Here is a 16,777-nt window from a genome sequence, read left to right on the forward strand (position 1 = left end):
GTGAGATGCGACTAAACCTTTTCTAAGTGCTGAAAGGAAGACCTCATTCACCCTGCTGATTTCTTCTGGACTAAACAAACTTATTTTCTCTGAGATGATATCTTCTTCAGGGGATAGTTCACTGGTGTGGAATACGGGCACAATATGGACACATCCCCAACAAACTTGTTTCCTTCTATCCTCCTCTGCTCTCCAAAAATATTCCCCAAACTTCCCCAGGTGAATATGTGCCACCTAGCAAGACACATAACATGTACCCTTGCAAAGCACTTCCCCACCGGTTGTAGTGCAATCATCCTATCAGACACATTGAACTTAAAAAATGCACATTAAAATGATTAGTGTGTGCTGGTTTTGGCTGGGACATGTTTAATTTTCTTCAAAGTAGGTGGTAGGTGCCACGCTGGAAAATAAGGCTATGTGCTGTAAAGACTGTTGATAACACAGGGGTATTTTAGTTACTGCTGAGCAGTGCTTACACTGTCAAGATCTTCTCTGTCTCTCATCCCATCCCACTAGAAAGGAGGCTGGGCCTGCACAAAAAGTTGTGAGAGGACACAGCTGGAACAGCTAACCCTAAGTGACTAAAGGGATAAGCCACACTATATGTCATCATTCTCAGCATGTACAACTGGGGGAAGAAGAACGAAGATGAGGACACTCAGAGTGATGGCATTTGTCATCCCAAGCACCACTAGGCATGATAGAGACCTACTTTCCTTGAGATGGCTGAACACCTGCCTGCTCCTGGGAAGGGTGAACTATTTTCTTGGTTTGACTTGTTTTCATGTGTGGCTTTTCCTTTACCTACTGAAGTGTTTTTATCTCAGTCCATGAGTTTTATCACTTTTACTCTTCCATTATTTTCCTTCCTCCCACTGGGGAAAAGTGAGTGAGCCACTGTGTGGGGCTGAGTTGACATCTGGAGGTTAAACCATGACATTATGCCTTAGAGCTTCTGGGGAGCTGTGGTGTTCCCACTTTATGCAAAAGAGATCCAAGCCAGCATGGGCATCAGACACCCCGCAGTACTTGGACTGGTGGGCCACAGATCTCTTTTGAGAGAATGGCTTTGGCAGATGTCTCTCATGAACCCCTAACTCATCCTTTTGTTAGGCTCAAAAGCAGTAAATTGCTGAACCCCTCATTTTGTCAAGATAAGTAGCAAATATCTGAGGCCTCCTTTCTTCAGACAAAGATACTAAGAAATTCAACACCATAAGAACCATGTCTCACATACCCTTGGATATTTTCACATACTACGGGTAGTTCATTGGTTAGCAAAGGAAACTAGTGAGAAATGTGTCTTAGATTGTTGATAAATACTAACCTCTAAACCAGATACTGTTAAGAAACCATTATGAAACTCTTGCATTTTTGTCTTTTCCTTTTTCCATGAAACAAGGAAAGCTGGCATGGTAACATCACTAAATTCCATAAAGACAGAGTCATGTTTATGTCTCATGTTAGAGCTTTTACATACCATGGTCTCATCCTTACCTTTGCACCAGATTACTTATTTGATTACTCTTTCTCAAAACCTGACTCTAACACAGTGAATTGTGTATTCTGGATATACACAAAATACATTTTAAAATCAGGATAGGACCAAAGTTTTCAGATACCCCAAGGTTGTTTGCCAGTTTCACAAATAGGACAGAAAGTCAGACAGTTAGCCAGAGGCCATTTTAAGTGGGTGTCTAATTGCATTAAGTTTGTTGTGAACTAACCAGATTAGAGCTACCAATTCAAGCTAAAGATCATGCCACTACTGGTGGCCTTTGCAGCTTCTATCTATTTCAGAGATAGTGTACCTGTCTCTGAAATCTGGAGAAGATTGTGGATCAGACCATAGATTTACACATCATTTTTCTTAGGTCAAAAATATAAAACCTGAAGTTTGTGTTCACTGAGCTGTCCCATAGCCATTATTTAAGGCAGTCTCCAGTAATCTTACCTCCTACACATCAGGTCATTGCTTGTGAGTCATGGCAACAGAAAGCATAAGGATGTCAAGGAAGGATGTCACTATGGAAATTTCCATCACTAGGGTTTCCATTTGGCATAATAGAATGTTTGCAGTTACCATGAGGATTCTCGGAGATGTTGCCCAACTAGCTCTCCTCTCTGCTGGGGAGGTTTATAGTGCCTGAATTCTGTAATGGCATAAGAAAATTGAGTCTTGGTGAAATAGGTGGGGAAGCTTTAGTGTGCAGGTGCAGGCTTGGTGGATGAGGCTGGGCAAGCATAGATTTGAGAAATTCAGGCATGCCAAGAGAGAAGTGCAGATGGGCAATGCATTTGAAACAGCCATGGCTACTACAGGGTAGGTAATGAGTCCTACTTGCCAAAGGGAAATCCTACTCACTGCAATTTTTCATAGCCTCCATCATTTCTTGACTTGTGAGAGCTGTGCCAGCTCTAAGGAATAATAATTGCATGGTGAACCTTTGATTTTATTATCTGTTGTTTGCCATAGGAATTTGAAACCTAGGTGCTGACAATGACATACAATAAAATCAACTGACTTGACCAGTCTGGTCTCACTTGTAAGCCTGCTGAAAGGAACATGAAGTGATGCAATCAGCATCAGGAAATCAAGTGGTAAAGTGAAAACTGCCCCTTTTTTTTTTCCCAGACTAAGATGAAAATTAGCTGCTAACCCTTCTGACAGCAAATAATGGTTTCTGCATTTTTCTTAGATGTTGTGTTGTTATTGGATGTATTTTCAATGCACTGTATGAGGTAATGCTTAATGTTTCTTAATAAATAAGCCTGAGGCATGTTCATAGTTGGCATAGTGGATAATATTTTTAGTGGAAGAGGGTGGTTGTGTGCTGATGATATACGTGATAAGATAAAGAGTGAAAAAGTACATTTTTCTGCATGTTTAAACTTTTTAAATTAGAAAATCTGTTCAACTCAGTGTGATGATTCACTTGGAAAACAACACCGTGAAACCAGGCCTAATTTATAAATTGACTTGGCTGCCACTCCCATAAAATACAGGTAAATAGAATGTGCATTACATCTTCTGAGATGAACTATTCTTCCTCTTCCTATTCTGCCAGTGTGAAATTTATATGTGGAATTTCAGCCGTGCCATTGCTAGATCTTAGGGGAAAGCAAGATACATGGGAAACTCTTCAGGAAATGAATTGTGCAGAAGGAAGTGATGCTGATGAATCACTAGATTATACTTTTGTTCTGAGTCAGAACCAGGCTGGTGTTTGGCAAGCTCATGATGGTGCATTTGCTGTTGAATTGCCATGTTTTGGGTGAATAGCCAATGCCGTAGTGCTTTTCAGAGCAGCAGTTTCTGTGAACTCCCAGTCTGAGGAGTACATTTAGCTTTTCCTCCTTAAAATTCTTCTGCAGTTTGAAACGAATATTGTCAACATCTCCACAATTCCTCTCCTCTTTTATCATGTCATGCCATTCTGTGCCTAGCACTAATTGCCCTCTTTCTCAATGTTCTTACATGACATCTATGATTCAGAGATTGCTGGAGTCAATCAAAAGTCTGTAATGACTTCAGCAGCTTGTGGCATGAAGAATTTTGCCAAATGACAAAAGAAAGCACTTTAGTTCTCAGATTCCTTTTTACCCTACAGTGCCTTCTTTGAGAGAAGGACCAGCAGCAAGTACCTTAAAATAATACTTTAACTCCAAAATCATGCTACCTAGGCAAAAGGCTGCCCCTGATGCTCCATGCAGCTCTGCTGACACAGGTTTGTGTTCAGACACTGATTAGCTTCTCTCAGCATCTCTTTCTGTGACACACTTTCCAAAGCCAGTGAGATTCTCTCGTTTATTTATATCTCCCTATGTGTTTATATACTTGACAGTTACTGAAGTGAATGTATGAACTTCTTCATTACCATTCTACTCATAAAGACATATTTTATGGTAACACAGACAATAGCACTTCTCAGTTTCAGCAGCAACCATAAAATTGTTACCTCTCCTTTTCTTGACAATTTCCTACTGCATCCAAATGAAGTTCAACATTGTTACTTGGACTTCTGGGTAACACAGACTACATTGACTTTTCCATTCTTACCAGTTACTGTTGTTAAGTTTAACAAAACACATAACCTTCAAACATACAATTGCGTGCCACCTGTTTCAGAAAGGTTATGGCTGGACAAAATTCTGTTTGCATTTTGATAGCAGAGGTGACTTACTGTCCTTTCCTGGATACTTGGTGTTCAGACAAGTTGTTCAAGTTATTTTACATGTATTGTATACACACTATGTATTTATATAAACATGATTTCCTTCAATCTATCACACAGTTCGTCATGGTGAGTATAAAGAAAACCTGTTCTCCCAGCTCTGCAGATGGCAGAGAGAGGCATAACAGAGGTTAGAGCGATATCAATATTGCGATCGTATTTAAACAGTTTGAGCCACACAGATGGTAAGCCTTGACTGGGCCTTTTAGTTCATTTAAACCACAGTCAATATGGGTTTTATCACTAAAGGGAAACAACGAAAGGTCTTTCTTTGACCTCAGTGCAACCATCATTCTGGGGGGAGATAGCAGTGTCATTTACAGTACAAAACTCTGCTGTCTTGGAAGTTTGCTTGTCCTTTGCATCATGAACAAACTCTCTGCAGATCAGCTGAAATGTTTTACTCTGACACTTGGAGCCAGTAATCATATGAAGGTAATTTCTTACAGAAATTGACTCAATATTTTATCACAATACAAAGGATTCAGTTGCAAACACAGCTGCCTCATGCTTCAGAGGCCGACTCCAATGCCTAATGCATCTGGATATCCAAGGCACCTGCATGGCACCAGCAGATACAGGGTACTCGTGCAGTAAAACTGCTGATCAGGCAGGATAATGTGTTCAAATGGTGCTAAATGGCAATGTTTAAGCAGTTAACATGAGTCCCAGGGACAGGATTCCCATCACAGGCTTGGATTACTGAAGGCAGGTGTCTTCTCACAGGTGTTTTGGTGGAAGCCTGGTGGTTAAGTCAAGGTAGCTCAGTCTGGCTGCTCACATCTGGGGCATTGGAAGTCAGGTGCAGATATCTTCAGCACCCCAGGGCATCTGATATTGTCAGTGACTATGCCTGTGCACAGATAGATGAGCCAGGATTGTACTCTAGACCTGAGGGCTAATGTCAGTATGTAGCTCACAAGCAGCTTAAAGGTCCTCCATCCGCAAAACAAAGTAATTGCATCCATAATTTCCTCGAGGGAACACTCCTTGGCCCATATTATCCTCTAAACCATGTCCATGCTCCTTCTGACAGGTTACCAGCCTGCACTAAAACCAGCCTAGGGTGTATCTTAAAGCATACAACAATAAGGATGCTCACAGAACAGCAATGGAGCCTGTACCTGAACTGCTTTTGAACACTCAGATGACAAGAACATTGTTTCAAGTAAACCTGTTTCTTTTCTATCTCCACCCAAAAAGCATAAAATTTATTTCTACTTTAAAACCCAAAGATATTAATGTCTAACACATTTAACTCTTATTTCTGGCATTTTCTCGGTTCAAAAGCTTTAGGAAAGATCATCATTGTGGAAATTTTGCAATATAAATATAACTACGATTATTTCTGTAGCACCACAAAACACAACAGAACAAAATATAATCCTTAATGATAGCATTTTCTAAATCTTCTTTTTAAAATAACACAATTTATATGTTTCTAGCTCCCAAATTATCTGTTTTTCTTTCTATAAAAAAATAAGAAAGTGTACGTTATTCAAGAATCTATTCTAGTTACTTTTCAGGTGTATCTCTAGTGCTCAATGGCTACATTTCAGAGATGCAGTTCCCAGTAAATGTAATGTCTTTAAATTCTGTGGACAGGTACTCTTCAGACCTAACAGCTACTCCAGTGAACTAGCAGTCAGAATAGGAACTGACATCCATACTAATTCAGTCTACCCCATAACAGATATTATTAGCTTATAAGCATCTTTGCATTATTATAATTGTACATATTTTCCAGTTCTAAAGTGATCCTGGAGAGGATGAGGGACTCCCTGTAATACTCCATTGCATCACGTAGTTAGACCTTTAGTAGCAGTTATAAATTAAAATTTTGAGTAATTTGGGGATTTTATCATCCAAAAAGTGCAACTAAGCAGAAATTGAGGTCAGTATTCTCTTAAATTAAAGAATATTTACTCCCCTCTGTTCTGAAAATGGCTATTTGTTGCTATATCTCAAGAGTTTATTATGAAACCTTCTAATAATCAATATTTTTCTTCAAACTTCAGGTCCTTGAAGTATTGAACTTACAGAACATTCTCAGCTTGTGTTTGAAGTAAAGCAGGGTTGCAAAAATGCTTGAAAATGTGAACACTGTGTAACTCAAATGTGGCTGATCTAGGTAAAAGGGAATTTTCACCACCATTAAAATATGTCATTCAATTTTTCAACAGCCATGTGTAGTTCTGACACAGAGAGAGAAAGGAGGAATTTATTTCAATGTAAGATTTTGACAATATAATAACTTGATGGAGGTATTTGCATTAAAAAGTTACTAAAATCCTAATTTCAGGCAGATAATTAGTAATAATTGACATATACAATGATTTATTGCCAGCCAGGGACATAGTTTATTAACAGATGTAACTGACAGTAGCTGCAAGAAGTTATGCACGAAATCCTGATTTAATTCCAAAAGTTACATTTACTAAGGTGGAGGTGGGATATTACTTGCTCCCCTAAGAAAAGGCAAAGGTACAAGAGACAGTCCTGTTTGCATCCCCTTTGTAATTATGTGGTTAAGTGACATGGTCATCACACCGGCACGCCAAAATGGTGGCTGAGTAATGAGATGCTCCAGCAAAAACATACATTTTATATAACTGCAAATGCATGAATCAGTCTCTCAATTCAAAGGGTTTTCCCCCATTATTTTCAAAAAGCTAGCCCACCCATCTAATTCTGCTCGAGGCAGGAGATGTGTTGCTGGGCACAGTAGAACCATGTATTGTTTTCCCATGCAACTGAGTCACAAGCCAAGTACCGAAGGGCACATTGCTGAGGCCTCCAGGGGCTCCCAGTCATACTGGCAGCAGACTGGCCTTCCTGAGGGAGGTGTCTAGTCTGTATCTCCCAACCAGCCTCACCTACAGTGTTTGTCTGCCTCTCACAGATTGCTTTGTGTTGGCATCCACCCCCTACATGGCTATGCCAGAAGAGTGAATAAGCACTGGGATACCCCAGCACTAGGAAGTATTCCCATAATGATAAAAAATGAGGGTTCCACAGACTGTGTGACTCAAGTTCTCTCTTCAAAGATGAATTAGCTGAAGTCTTTGCTATGGCCAGATGATGCCTAACGCTATGTGAGAGAAGTGGGGGTTGAGGGCAAAGGCAGCTTGCTCTCCTTTTCCTCTCGGCACAGTCTGGGATAGAGGTGGCTCACTGCCAGCACAGCTATCCATTTGCTTACAGCTGGGAACAAGTAAACACAGTATTTTGGATAAACGGATCAAATCAAGTTTCCCTATTCCTTGCACAGAGAAAATCAGGCAACAGTTCCTTTTGGAGACCAACAGGCTCAGCTTCAGCCTCACACCTGCTCATCTGAGCTGTTTTTTACCCAATCTTTTGCCAAAATGTCTGAATGATACAATTACTACCTGTTGGAATGTTTAGTTGAGTGTCTTGATTCATAAGGGACTGGATATCAGAAATGAGAGTCTTTTGTTGGAAGTAATTATATGGATTAATTACCCCAAAGAAAAAATATTTTCTCTCTTTACATGGAGTTGTGGAGGAGAAAACATTACTAACTTGTATGTTTTATTTGCTAAAATAAAGATGAGATCAGGACACATAGCAAGTAATTTTGTTTACCAGTTGGGAAACTATGTTCTACTGCAGCTGCACTTACCTTTGAAGCTGAGTTACATTACTCTAGACAGGTAGGAGTAGAAACAGAGAAGGATATCTGGTGTGGCAGCCTGGAAGTGTGGCGTCAGGTGCGTGTCTCCTACAGATTTAGGTTCATCATTTCACCCATAGTTTACATGGTCATGCTAATTTTTATTCCAGCCCTGTAACGGCTGTTTAGTTTTGAGAGAAAGTGTAATCTATGACTGACATTAAATAAACTCAGTTATCATTAAGATAACATGACTTAGAGAGCATCTCAAGGTAAAAATATTTTAAATGTGTATGATAAAACAACAGACAAAGATCATGATAATAAAAAGAAATTAATTTTGTGGTTCTGGTGATTAATTATGTTAACCCAGCTCTGGAGGTTTATGACATTCCTAAATCTCAAAGAGTGAATTACAGCTTTCTCTTGTACAAAGAAAGAGTTTACAAATTATATAAGTGAGAAGCTTTCTTGTATTCCAAGTATGATTTCAGGAGCTAAAGCAATGTTTTGAAACTGGGCTTCACACATTCCAGAGAAATTAGTTTGCATAGCAGGAAAGAATGAAACTGAGGTCCCAGGCAGCAATATCATGATATGGTACCTAGTACACATGAAGTGAGTGGCTTCGTATTCCTTGTGCCACAACTTCAGTTTTAAAGCACTTTGTCCACATCTATATTGTCTGGAACTCTTTTTAGAAAGAGGAAAACCTGCCTTGCCTGTGAATGTTGTTAATCCATGTGATTTTCCATGGTGGAATCTGGGAGTATTAAAAGTGTGATAGAAAAACACACAGAAATACTGCTCCCTCTCTGGCTTCCTCTGGGTAAGCAGCGAGTGAGAAAGAAAAAGAGACAGAGCCTCTAAACAGAAAATATGCATTACACTTGGGTGCAGGGTCACAGCAAGGTTCATCATTATCATTATCATCATCATCATCATCATCATTATCATCATCCACAATAAGGGTACTGAAGAGATGCTTGTTTTGGTCTTGTGGGTCATCCCACCACCGTGCAGCTCTGTGGCATGTGCCTGAGGCTGCTCAGACCAGCCCTGCTCTGTGCAGGGAGCCTGTGGCAAACCACAGCCCAGCCCTTGGAGCAGTCCTTGGCTGCTGCCCGGCAGCATGATGTCCTGCACGTACCTCATTTTGTTGAAAGGGCAGGGTTAATGAATGTTTAGGTTTTCTGAACATTTGCCACACTCTAAACCCTGTGGATATCACTGTCCTCACCACACCATGAGTGGAAGAGCAGCCTGCGTCCAACTGCAGGTGCCTGCTAGCAGACCAACATGTTAATGCCATTCAGGCTCAGATAGTGAGGTACTCTGCTTCTCCATGCATACTTCCTGGTGGCCTGATGGTATCTGACTCAGAGCTGCTGACTTTAGCAGTCTAGTTTTTGCCTGTCCAAAGGTAATATGCTTGTTTTGTGTTTTAGTGCAGAGAAACAGGCAGTTCAGCTGGTGATTCAACCGCCTGTCCTGGATTCCTGTCCTACACTGGGGTGATTTGCCTGTCTACTACCATTCACTGAAGACAGCACCTGATCGGCTAACTTCTGAATTTTTAGAGGTATAATGTTAAATGAGATTAATCCATGCCTACGTGTTCTACTTGTGAGCTGTTTGATTACAGATCACAAAGTGAAACCAGTGTTACTAGAAGAAATAAAATCCAGGTACACACTAAAATGGTTTTTATGTTGAGCTTTGCTGTCATATGTGTGCAATACATCCTGGTAATAAAACTGAAAAGAAGATTTTTATGTGCACCTGTGCATATGTTCATGTCCACAAAAAAATTAAGGTGTGTTGTGAAACTACCTGTTTTAGCTGAATAAATGAGACTAAGTTCCAGGCGCACAAAAACTTCTAGCTTTTTTTTTTTTGGTATATATATATACATATATATACGTATATGAATGTGTATATATATATATATATACACAAAAACATCTGAAGTCCAAGTACACATTTCATGTTCTTTAATGATATGCCATAACATTACATGCAGTTCCTTCAAAATGTCCCTTTTTTGTAAAAACAATTGAATACATGTACTTACATATACTCTAGTATATGTAATAGTTCTGAGTCAAGCTGAGTTTGGCATATTAGCTATTTGACACAGCAGAGATAAATAGATGTACACTTGTGTGTGGCTGTGGCTGACTGCCCACACACCTACATGAAATGTAAGCACTGCTATGTCAAACCTGTAGGGCTTGCTCCACACTTCAGTGCCTGATCAGGCTGCTCTGCAAATAGAAAACAGCCTTGAAGACGTCACTTGGCTCGAGATGGTGAAAGGCATTGACAGGAGCCTGTTCACTTTGCTGGTGGTGTCTACAAGAGGGCAGGAGAGATGACACAGCTGCTCCACTACATTGCCAAAGAGTGTGCTCCCGAGCCCCAGAGAGATGTGAGCTTAAAATCAGCCCAGGTGCTCAGCAGTGAGATGGGTCCCATCCCAGGACTGGCACAACAACAACGCCACTTCCAACAACCTAAGCACAGCTGGGATAGACCTCCTCAATGAGAAGTAAAAAGAGAAGAGAAGTAAAATAAGAGTGTGATAGCCATAAAATAATTTATTTGGAATATGTGCCCAAATTTTGTAGATTTAAAACATTCCTTGCTTTAATATTTATTTTATGCAGACACTCACTGAGTTGTGACTAATGAGCTGATGTCAAGAACAAGAAATCAATGAGTTGCAGAGATTTAAATCTGTTTTAAAAAAATATATTGGCTACATTGTAATCTCTTAACTTCTTTTCCTGTAATAATATAGGTAATCCTATGTAAGTCATAAATATTAATAATTTGAAAAGTAAATTAGCTCTTTTCCCAGCTGCAGCTTTTGCATTTTATTTCATTTACTTCTGAAAATACATCTCAGGGCCAAATGTTGCCCTTACCTGTATTTGTCTCTGAAGTCAAGGTCTGTAGGTCTGAAAAAGTGGAATGGTTGGGTTTTTTCTTATGCTCTGCCCACACAAATCCATCTATGGACCTTATCCAAAATATTCTGAAATCAAAGGAAGTTTGTAATGACTTCAATGAATTTTGAAGTAGAATTAAATTATTATGAAATGGTTTTAATTAGAAAAAAATAAGGTAGTTCTTCAAAGCCAAAACTTTTCATTTTAATAATGTAATAGTTATTTTTTGATATATTCAGAGTCTTGGAAATCATTTGGATTGAAATGTTTAAAAAAGCTTTTCTTTCCTCTTCTCTTCATTTGTTATTTAGAAATATTGACTGCAATAACAATTATGTTTCTCACATAGGATTTTAAAATTAAATTTTCCTCATCTCAAGCAAAAAATATCAAAATGTCTGAGTTCTGTGTTCTTTTGTTTTCTTTCAAAAACATGATGAAATTTGATTTCTTGCTCCCCATCCCCAGTGGGATTTTTTTTTTTTAAGAAGAAAATTTCAATAGACAAAGTTGTGAAGAATCCCTTTTGGCCCAGGCCTTTAGGAGCAGAATAACAGGTGAATAAGTTCATGTTTCATGATAATGCCAGCTGCAATTTCCTTTATACTGACTTAGGCCCACTAAAATGAGAGACAGAGATTATTGAGCTTAAAAAAAGAAATTTGGAAAAAAACTAAACTATTTGTCTCTTCCCAACCCTACAAGCCACCCCTGATGACATATTTGATGTCACTGGAGGAGATAAGCATTGAAAACTTGAATCTGTCAGCTCTTGTCTTCCAGGTTGCTAAAGAGGCTCAACATTCAGCTGCTAAGTGAAATTGTGATGGACAGACCTTCCAGTGTCCTCATTGCATTATGGAATAAGGGGGGGTCTTCCTGTTGTGACTAAACACTGGCTGAAATACCTCAACAGAATAATTGGTAAAGTGATTACTGAAAAGTAATGTCTTTATGGAAATGCATGAATAAACAGATTTAAGCTGTAGTTCATTAAACTGAAATGAGGTACCGTCTTGAGTGATAGAAGTTCAATTAAAAACTAATCTAAGGGAATGAAAAATATTGACTGTTCCAAAATGTAGATTTTTTTTTTCAACAAGCCTTAATTTGAATGAATATTGTGGTCAACAGTGAAATTAGAAAACAACACAAAAAAACCCAACCAACCAAACAAACAAAAAAAAAAAAAAAAAGGGAAAAAAAAAGGGTGAAACAAAGTCCTCTAGAAATTATAAGGAATGGCAATAATCAAAAATAATTTCCATGGTGGTTTGACTCCTAGAACAAAACCTTTGTGTTGCGAGTGATCATATACACTGATATGCACTGACTGTATTGTGGATGGGCCTAGAGATAGGCTTGGGTGTAGTGTGCTGAGCTGAATTTAAAATTCAAACTCTGTAGAATATGAAATGTTCAGATACATAATCAAAACATTGTTCATGGAGTGGATCTCACTGCCTCTCTACACATAACCCTTGACTTGTCAGAATTAGCATGATTTGCAGTCTGGTCTGCAAAGAAAAAGGAGATGAAGTTGAGTTACGTTATTTGGCAGTTCTCTAACCTATCCCAGAGTGCAATTACTTGCTGCACAATACAACCATGCAAAGGTTTGGATTTGGTACAATATTCAATTTGTATGTACACTGAAAATCAATTCCAGTGTTACGGAGACAGCAAAATTATCTGTAGGACATGAAATCAGCCACCTGGTTCTTTGTTTGTTACAACAGCATGGAGGAGTTATTTTGCCAACACTTTTATAATGTGGGCTAATATCATGCAACTACACCTGATATCATGTCTAGGAATAGACATTTGACATTTTCCAGAGATTTTTCAAAACCTACTGTTTAACAGATAAGATATAAAGAAAAGAAGTGTTCATTTCTTTTGCAGAAGTCAGCTTACATGCTTTAAAATCAGGCTTGCAAACTTCTCTCTGTGTGAAAAAAACCCTGAGAAATCCAGGGGAATTCAGAACTGTCATCTTTTAAAAAGACGTCTCTGTTATATTCAGCAACTTCTTTGAATCTAGCCCCTCATTTTAGAATGTAAAAATACAAAGAGAAGTGCTTTAACCTCTTGACCAGATATAATGTTGACTCTGGAGAAACCGAGCAGAAAAGGGTAACAAGAATACTATGAGTTAAGTCCTGAAAAGCAGAGTGAAGAATTTATGTGAATGTTTGGGAAGATGTGTACAGGAATAGACCTGCTATCAGGTAACCATGAAAATTAAGATTGATTATTCATCTGATTTGGCTGACAAATTTCGAAATGAAGAGAATGATGCCTGATATTTTTTCAACTAGGACAACAAAGCTAATTGTAAAGGGTAAAATTATGTAGATTCCAACTCCAATCTTTGCATTAGCTCAACATAATGGAGTTGGTGGAGTACTTGAGACTCACAACATTTAAAAGGAGTGCATGAAAATTATATCTTGAAAAAATTGAATTCATAGTTCCATTCAAATCCATTTCTCTGCATGCATAAATTATACACTAAATAGCATTGTCTGTTGCAAAACCCCACTTTGGCTCAGATGAAGAGTGAGACTGAAGCAATATTTGGAATATATGTTTGGAATCCTATACTGCATCTCACTGTGGTGTTACATGAAATGTTTTCAAGGGGATAGGTAGAAAAAAGAGATGTTTTCTGTGTAAGGTATATACTCTTATTTGCCAAATCTGCATCACTTGTGTTTGATATTGCTCAGGCTACATTTACACTATCAAACAATTTAGGTCCCTGGTTCATTCCTGGTTCTCTGTTCCCTCACAGTACAGGTTGCATAAATTTTTGTTTGCAGCTGAGCTATTACACTGAGAGATCTCAAACTGTATTATAATATTGGCTGCAGATAGATAGGTGGATGGATATAAAATGCTATCTGTATTTAAGGGCTATGGCAGTACCATGAGATGCTCTATGCTACATCAGCTCAGGAGTGTCGAGCTTTCCCTGGAAGAGGCTCCACTTGAGCAGTGCAGATGCAATCATTGTGCATCTCTCAGCTGAGGATCCTGCTCTCAGTCTCTGTGTTGGTATCACACCATGCAATGCTCTGCAGAAATAGCTCATGTGGCTCTTAATAAACCCTGTGTTGACAGAAGAGTAAGGTGATATCACAGAGATTAATGGCTTCTTCACTTAGAGCTTTAGCTAAAAAAAATTTGCATCTTGTCATTCTGGAAAGTGTGAAAAGTGAACATGGGAGCACCATGCTTTGTTATTTATCTCTATTTTTCTTTCCAACAGATATAGCAACTACCCTGTCCCATGCAAGACTTTCCTTAACACGTGCTAGCAAAAGCACAGTAGGCGATACCAGTGAGGAATGTACATCTTGCAGTAAGAAGTCCATTAATTAATCAGGGCCGTAGCAATGACTGACAGTGTTTTAAATTTTTCAGAGCAAAGCTATTTCACTAAAAGTTCCATAATCCATGATAAAGTGAAAGGCTATTTGATAAAAAACATAGAAGTTAACAACTTCCAAGTTTAAGTAAGGGAAGATACAAATTTGAGAACATTATGTACTAAGAGTGAAAAATGTAGATGAAAACTATGCCCATAGATATTGTTGTACTTACTGATTTATGAATAGTTTCCTATATGTGTAAAGGTTGCATTTTGATAGCTTGCCCAGAATACACACTGAGCAATGCCATATCTCTCTGGATTGAATAATTTTATTCTGAAATCAATACTTTCAGAAGTCATGAGTCAATCTGCCTTCTCAACCCAGTTGTCTTTTTTTTTTTTCTTCTTTTTATTCCTTTTTATTTTTCTTTATTTGTTTTGTTTGGATAATGCTTCCCTATCCATAAAGTGCTATGTCAGTGCTGAATATCTAACTTTTATGGGAGTAAGATATTTATTAGGTAGTTAAACTAGGTGAGCAAGGTACAGGACTATAAGAGAAGTGTAAACAAGAACTTTGAGAAAGACAGCTTCCAGTGGGCTGTATTTAATTCAGAATTCTAATTTGCAACTGAAATAGTAATTATTGCTCATCTGGATACTGAAGAAAGATTGATCAAGAAAGATTGATCTTGACAAACATATTCATGAGTGTCAAGGTGGATTTGACCACAGAGAGACATTTTTGAGGTAGAGGTTCCCACCTGAGCTAAGGACAGACTTACTGGTAGAGGCTGAAATTTTATTAGCTCAGGTGTTGTAACTTGGAAAGGAAGACAGGACTTCAAACTTACAAGCCATTTCTCAAATCAGAAAGACTGAAAACCTAGAAGTTTTTGCTGCTTTTACCAACACTAATGGTTGTTCAAACAGATTTCACCTCTGCTTACAAACTTTGCTTCACCTTTGCCCTTTAGACAATGAAGGTTACAGCAATATCCGAGACAGTCATTGCTTTGTAGTCAGTGATGACAAACAGGAACTTACTTCATATTCCTTTTTCTATATCTACAAAAGTATGAAATTAACCTTTTATTTATATTGCCTTAGGTTTCTTATCTTATATTAAGAGACGACAATAATTGACTTAAATGGAAATGTCATGAGTTCACTCACTTCAATCCTATCTGATGCCTCTATGTTAGACATAGTGTAACTAAGGTAAAATGGAATTCTGTGGAAATTAATTTATCCTATGAAATTAGCCTTTTGATAGCTAACATTAAGAATATGAACTTGCTAATCAGAACAACCTGATGGAAATAATAATTTAATGTGCTAAAGGACGCTGTGGAAATAACTGACTAGTGTGATGTACTTTGTGACTATTGGAACAAGGAAGATCTAAAAACAAATAATTATAAAATGGGCTTTTTAATTCATTGCCAGCTGTAGTGAATATTGTGAGTTTCTAAGAGTTCTCTATGATTCATCTTCTCTTGGAAAAGACTTTCTCTTCATCATTTATTACAAGCGAAGGAAAATTCTGAGTTCAAAGGGCTTTTAGGTTATTGAGTTGATAAAAAACAATTTTAGTTCTTGTTTGTACATAGAAATATTGCATTTTTAAAATTATTCTATATTATTTTGATTTTTTTAAAAATATCAAATAATAGTTGAGTGTTCTCTGGAAAAATGGACACATTATTTCAGTGCTAGTCCAGGAGTTGAGAAGTCAAGATCACTTTTTCAGCAGGCTTCCTTGGGCACACAGTTTGAGCCTGTTTTTCAAAAGTATTTAGGCATTGGTCCAGTCAGTGTTGCAATGATTCTGTAATCTATCAAAGCTGTTACATGAACTAATAGCTCTAGGTTAAGTCAACACAGTTTAAGCATAAAATAAGATGAAGTTTTTCACAAGGCTAATTAACCCTTGTTAGCAACAGGCTATACAAACAAGTTCTCCAGATCCCCAAATCTAAAGCAAGGTGTGAAATCTTTCCAAAGGATATTGCTACTTTAGTAATGTTATAAAAAATTGTCACTGTGCTTTGGGGCCTATGAACTTAAGAGGGTCGTACTATTGGCCACGGTCTCTTTCAGCTTCAAAATCTACCTATCTTAATTCTCCTTCTAGTGACTGCTATTGCCTACCTGGTTCTGCAAGGCACTAAATGGTCCTGTCTTTGTGTCTGGCAACTTCTGAGGTCTTTATCCTCATTAAAAACTGCTGAAACAAAGAGGTATTGCACCCTATGGCTTACCTATAAGATATTTTTAGGATGTACTCAGATTCTGTGTCACAGTTTTTCCCTGACCAATGGCATGTCTATGCTCCAGAGTGACCCTGTAGCAGGGGCCTTTGGCCAAATTAACAGGCTTAATGAGATGCAGAGATTTCTCAGAAAGCATCCTCCAAATATGACATGTACCTAGCTTGTGGGAGAGTGAAATTGATATGTCTTCCTGCTGGAAGAGAACTGAAGTCTCCAGTCGTTCCTGAGACACCATCTTGGACAGTGGGAGAGGAGCTGGGAGCTGCATACCGCAAGGTCTAAGCAATCCTTGA

Source organism: Prinia subflava, chromosome 3, assembly GCF_021018805.1.
Source record: "Prinia subflava isolate CZ2003 ecotype Zambia chromosome 3, Cam_Psub_1.2, whole genome shotgun sequence".
NCBI classification, from domain to species: domain Eukaryota; kingdom Metazoa; phylum Chordata; class Aves; order Passeriformes; family Cisticolidae; genus Prinia; species Prinia subflava.